This window comes from Glycine soja, chromosome 2, assembly GCF_004193775.1.
Source record: "Glycine soja cultivar W05 chromosome 2, ASM419377v2, whole genome shotgun sequence".
Lineage (NCBI taxonomy): Eukaryota > Viridiplantae > Streptophyta > Magnoliopsida > Fabales > Fabaceae > Glycine > Glycine soja.
Window position 1 is genome coordinate 13505543 of NC_041003.1, and position 6458 is coordinate 13512000.

Below are 6458 nucleotides of genomic sequence, written 5' to 3' on the forward strand. Positions count from 1 at the left end.
TATGTGATAGTACTTGAGTAGTACTGTTTCCTTGGTCCGGTATATGTTGGCAACCTGTCCTTGGACAAGTTATGAGTCTATGTAGCTTCGTAGCCACTTGGCTTCAACTTTTCTTGCTAACTTTAGACCTGCAATGAGTGCTTCGTGGTTTGCCTGGTTGTTTGAGGCTCTGAAGTTGAGCTTGAGGGCTTGCTCTAGAGTGATATTGTCAAGGCCTTCGAGGATAGTCCCTACCCCGCTTCCTTTTACGTTGGACACACCGTCAACAAAAAGGATCCACCAGTCTAGGGTGGTTTGTCGTTTCCGACGAATTCTACCAAAAATTCAGTCATGAATTGCGTCTTCATGGGGTCGCGTGGTTCGTACTGGATGTCAAACTCTGAAAGTTCGATGGAGCAAGCCACCATCTTTCTTACGAGTTCAGGATTTCTCAAAAACCTGCTTGATGGGGTAGTTCGTCTTGACTACCACTTGATGACTCGGGAAGTAAGGCTTGAGTCGTTGGGCCAAGGGAATGAGTGTTAGCGCAACCTTTTCAATCATTTTGTAGCGTTTCTCGATGTCATGGAGCATATGACTGGTGAAGTAGATAGGGAGTTAGTTCTTCCCTTCCTCTTGTACAGGGGCTGAGCTGATAACTTCGTCAATTACTGAGAGATACAAGAGCAAGGGTGCTCTTGGCCTTGATCGACTCAAAGATGGTAGTGTGGTTATGGTCTTCTTGAAAGCTAGAAAGGCTTGTTCACAAGTCTCGTTCCATTAAAAAGGCTTAATTTTCTTGAGCAGTTTGTAAAATGGTTTCGCCTTTTCGGTGAGCTTTGGGAAGAACCTAGACAGGGATGCTAGCCTACGTTGAGCTTCTGAACTTCTTGTATGTTGGTTGGGCTATGCATCACTCGTATGACAGTGCATTTGTCGGGGTTAGCTTCAATCCCCTGGTGGGTGATCATAAAACCAAGGAACTTGTCGCCGCCTACTCCGAAAGTACATATTTTAGGGTTAAGGCGCATTCATATTTTCGTAGTTCCCCGAAGACTTCTTCCTTGTCCGCCACATGTTGGGATATGCTTTGAGACTTGAAAACTATGTCGTCCACATATACCTCGACATTTCATATGATTTGTTGTTTGAAGACTCAGTCCATCAGTCGTTGGTATGTCGCGCCTATGTTTTTTAGGCCGAAAGGCATGACCCTTTAGTAAAATTTGGCATCTTCAATGATGAATATTGTTTTCTCCTCGCCTGGAAGATGCATTCTAATCTAGTTGTATCCGGAGTAGGCTTCTAGAAAGCTTAGCACCTAGAACCCGAATGATCTATCGACTAGCCTGTCGATGCTGGATATAGGGTATGCATCTTTGGGGCATGCCCTGTTCAGTTCAATGTAGTCGATGCACATGCGCCATTTGCCGTTGGCCTTTTTTATCATGACGACATTGGCGAGCTAGGTACATAACCTAACCTCTCTGATGAAGTTTGCGTGGAGTAGCTTGTCAACTTTTTCTTTGACAGCTTTATGCCACTTTTCTCTCGTCTTCCTTTTCTTCTATGATACTTGTTTGGCCTGGGGCCAGATAGCAAGTTGGTGGAAGATTATGTCAAGGTGGATTCTCGATATTTCAGATGGTTGCGAGGCAAAGAGATCAATGTTTTTGCGTAGCATGTCCGCAAGGCACCGGTATTCATGAGCGGAGAGGTCTCTATTAAGCCATGTGCACTACCCCAATTTAGGTCTAAGTTGCAACTGCGCAAGATCTTCAATGGGTTTCAGGCCTCTGTTGAAGGTGTCATATCGCGGATCTATGTCAAATTCACCGCCCAAGCTAGCTTGGTAGACAGTTAAGGCTCGAACATGAGACCCTTCATCCACTGTCATGACTTGTGTGCATTCAGCCACTATAGGGTGAGGCATGGCAGGCTCCTGAATGGGAGGATATGGTGCTACCTTCAGGCTCTCTGCATAGCACTGGCGTGCTTACTTTTGGTCAGCCTTAACTATTACAATCTCCCATGTCAGTGTAGGGAATTTCGTTGTCAAATGGGGCATGGAGGATATGGCTCCCAACTCCTTGAGTGTCTTTCTTCCTATTAAGGCAAAGTATGATGTGGTCGCGTCAACCAGTAGATATCTGATGGTGAAGCTCCTAGAGAGCTTGCCCTGACCGAAGGTGGTCATGAAGTCCACATAGCCTCGGGTTTCGACTCTCTCGCCTATAAAGCCGAGGAGTGGACTTGCGTAAGGGTGGACAATGTCGGGTGAAACCTCGAGTCTCTGGAATGTTTTTCAATACAGGATGTTAGGGAAATTGTCCTGGTCGATGAGGACCCTAGACACCATGAAATTCACTATGATGATGGAGACAACCACCGGGATTGTCTTGGTTGACGAGATTGATGCCCCTGAAGTCCTTGTGCCGTAAAGGTGATAGGAGGGACACTTCGCTATAGGAGGTGTCGACAAAATTAATGTTGATGTCCCAGATAGTGTGTAGGTGCTGCTTTCGGGACTGGTTGGACTGTCCTTCATAGGAAAATCCGCTAGCGATGGTGTTGATTACACCTCTGATGTGCTGGCGGATTCCTATTCTGGTTAAGGTGGTCGCTCGTGCCGCTGTGGTTGTTGTCTCTGTCTACCTCGGTCTTCCAGTCTTCTCTTGTCTACTTCTTGGTTCTTGTGTTGCTCCTCCTGATGTCCTTTAGGCCTTGCTCCTTCCTGGTAGTGGTCTGGTCTCTTAACAAACTGGGCTAAGTATCTAGCCTGTATAAGTTCTTCGATCTTGTCGTCCAAGGCCCAACAATCTTTGGTGTTGTGTTCAATACCGCGGTGAAACCTGCAGTACTTGGTTGCGTCTGACCCTGGCCTCAGAGATTTCATTTGGGGTAGCCGGACAGGTACCTCCAGGTCGAAGGCTTCCTCAAGAATCGTGGTACGATTGGCCGTCAATGGTATGTAACGCTCATACCGGGCCTTTTGGAGAGAGGTTGGCGCTTGTCTAGCTTGTGCCTCTTGTCCGACTTGTGCAAGTCGGTCTTGGTGTTTGCTTTGCACCTTTCACACTTTTGTTTGACTTGGTAGACTTCATTCCAGAATTTGGACATTTTTTCTATCTGGATGTAACCCTTGGCTCGTTCGTGCGGCTCATCCATGCTACCAGGTAGTTTTTTGCACAAACTATCTACGAACTTGCTAGGGTGTAGTGCGAGAAGCATGGAATGCAACTTTATCTCAGGGTTGAGATTTCGGATCTGGACGACTGTGCGCCCAAATTTGCCAATGAACTTTCTGAGGGATTCATCGTCTGCTTGTCGTAGACTGGCCAAGGCAGCCAAGGTCATGCAATGAGACCTACTGGTGGCGTACTGAACACTGAATCGTTCGATGAGGGTGTCGAAGCTATCTATGGATCTTGGTGGGAGTCCACCATACCATGTCAATGTTGCTCCCTCGAGGGATATAGGGAAGACACGACATAGAATTGCCTCGTCATTGGTGTAAAGGTTTGTCTATGTTAGGAAGGCATCCAAATGCTCGTCTGGATCTGTTGTCTCATCATACCGCTCGAGGTTAAGTGATTTCCACCCCAAGGGTATGTCTACCTCCATAATGTGGTCGATAAAAGGATGCCAATGGACAGTCTGTGTTGTTGGACGATGCATGAGAGAGAGACTCAGATCGTCTGCAGTGTTGCTTGAGCGTCGGGGGTGTGATTCCCCTATAAGACTTTTTATGTTATGTTCACTTAACCAAGTCGTGTGTGCCTCGTTTAAACGAGTTTATTAGAAATTCCTAATGCTATGAGCCCACTTGTAGTATAAAAAGGTGGCCTAAAACACAAAGCAACGGTTCCAAAGTATATGAATTCCAAGGCACAAAGGTAAGAGAGAGTTGTGTGCTGGTTTCCATGCTTAGAGATTCATCCCTAATTGTCTGTTTATCAATTTTTCTTTTCCCATGGTTATGAGTAGCTAAATCCTTTGTTTGTTGGGATTTAATGTAATTGGATACTGCTCACATGTAATTATTGTATTTTCCTTATTCAATAAAGTACTATTATTGTTTCTCTTCTATATTTATTATTTTTTCTTGGTCTGATCATCTTATTGCATGATTCTCTCTATTCAATTGCTTTGCAAAATTAAATTGGATTGAGAACAAAAGAGATCAACCAATGAACTTTATGCCTAGGGATAGGGTAACGATTATTGGTTATCATTTAAAACCCTAGTTCATATTGTTGGTCAATTGATTATATTACTCAAGGGATTGATAGTGCAATCAAAACACTTTGGTTTTCTCACTTAAAAGATTAAGGTTAGCAAAAATTGCAGGTTAATGATAATATATGCTTAATTGAATAGGAATAATTTGTAATGCATGTTACGTTAACCCAATGAAGTTATTCTTCAATGATTTCATCCATTGATACAAACCATATTTTCTGGGCACACCAAGTGTTTGAAAAAAATCAACAATCAACTTTATTCCTTTTTAACTCTTTACTCTTATGCAATTGTCTTTACTTTTTGTTATTGTTAAGTCAAAAGATATTTTAAGATGAATCAAGACCCTTAATTATTTTTATTAGATACAAATAAATACAACGGTTAAAAGTTTTTTCTTATGTGATATCAGATTATGCTTCATGATCTTCTGTTTGATATTTGAGACAGAAGTATGAATAAGTCATGATCTGATACAATATTAAAGATGACATTTAAGACTTCATTTAGTACTTTGTGTCTGAGGTTCATTTGGCAGAAATTGTCTCACAAGACATTCTTTCAGGATTTGTCGAATCCTATGAAGAATAAATGAAGTTTAAGTTCTAAAAGTTTCCAAACAACATCAAAAGATGTGTTTTACTGTGATAGATCTACTTTGACTAAAAGGAACTGATTTTTTGTTATAGTGATCAACACGAAAGTCAATCATAGTGGTTTTCCTGCATGAAGCAGGATATGCGTTTAATGCAAGCATTAAATGATCTAATAACCACAAGCTTCAGATGCAAGCTCAAAGGAAAATTATAATCGTTTAGAAACAACAAACACTTGAAAATGAAAACCTATAAATACTAGATGCTTTGAAGAAATGAGTAACGAACCTACACGCTATCATTCAAATTCTTTATGTAGAAAACTCTTTGTATATTCTTATAAAGTTTGAAAAGCTCTCAAAACATCTTGAATACTCTAAGACAAAAAACTAAATGCTTAGATTTCACATTTGTTTGTAAGATGATTAAGATTTAATCAGTTAGCAAATCAAACAACATATCTTCTGATTTGTATAGAACCAACAGTGGCTTGGAAGGACAAAGAATATTCGGTTGTTAAAGCTTGGCGATAAACTTTGTTGTGATAGCTAAAAGTAACAGTGACAAATACTTGTAACTTTTGTGAAATTAGTGAAACTTGATTGCTAACCAAAAACTGAACTTAGTCTGAATGGTAGAGACAAACCAATATAAATATGTGTCTTACTTTCTTTTTAGTTATCTTTTGTCTTAAACTGACATAGTGTTTGAATTTGATCTTGTTTGAAAAACATATTCTATTTTTTAAAATATGTTTCCATCGTCTAAACTTGTTTTTGCGCAAATTTGTTATCTCGTTTTATTAAGTTATACTTCAAATGATAACTTTAATTTTCACGAAAAAAGACTTAAGAAAATTCTAAAATTACAATTTAACCCCTTATGATATTTCTAATTGTAGTTACTTTTTTTAAGACTTTACTTTTGATCACTTAATAACATTGAAATTCATAGTCTATTAAATTTATTATTAAATAACCTAATTATTGCACAAGTTTTTGTTGAGATGACTCTATTTATCGCTATTGCTACCTGAAGGATTTAATACTCTTGCCAAAATTCCAATAACAAATTGGAAAAAAAATACATAAAGCCTTCGTTAAGTTTGGGCGAGAAACATTGGCTGAAGACTCAACTTGATTTGTATAAATATATATTAAGATTTCCTTTCAATTTTACTCTCATTCCTCAAGCTCTCAATCCATGGTTCCCTCCCATTTTAAATTCGAAACAAGCTCCTAGATTGGAATGGCAGCAGAAAAAAATGATTTAATCATGCTTTTTTTTTAACTATGACCATGATCTTAAATGTACCAAACAAATGTCCACAATGTCTTCTAATGAATTGACTTTAGAAGAAAACAATACTAGATTTTGTCCATCCATTTAGACGAAATGATTAGACACATGATATTTTGAAGATAAAAGATTTGGTGTTCATGAATATAGTGTGAGATATTTTTTAGAGTAAAATTTATGATCTAAAACTTTATATATATATAACCAAAATCCTGCTGTTTATATGTATAATAAAAACAACTTAACTACAATTATAAAAAATTAAAAATATTCATCAAATAATATAGTTATGTATAATGAAATGAATTTCTCCTCTTAATTTAATTTTTTTTAATGTTTTTT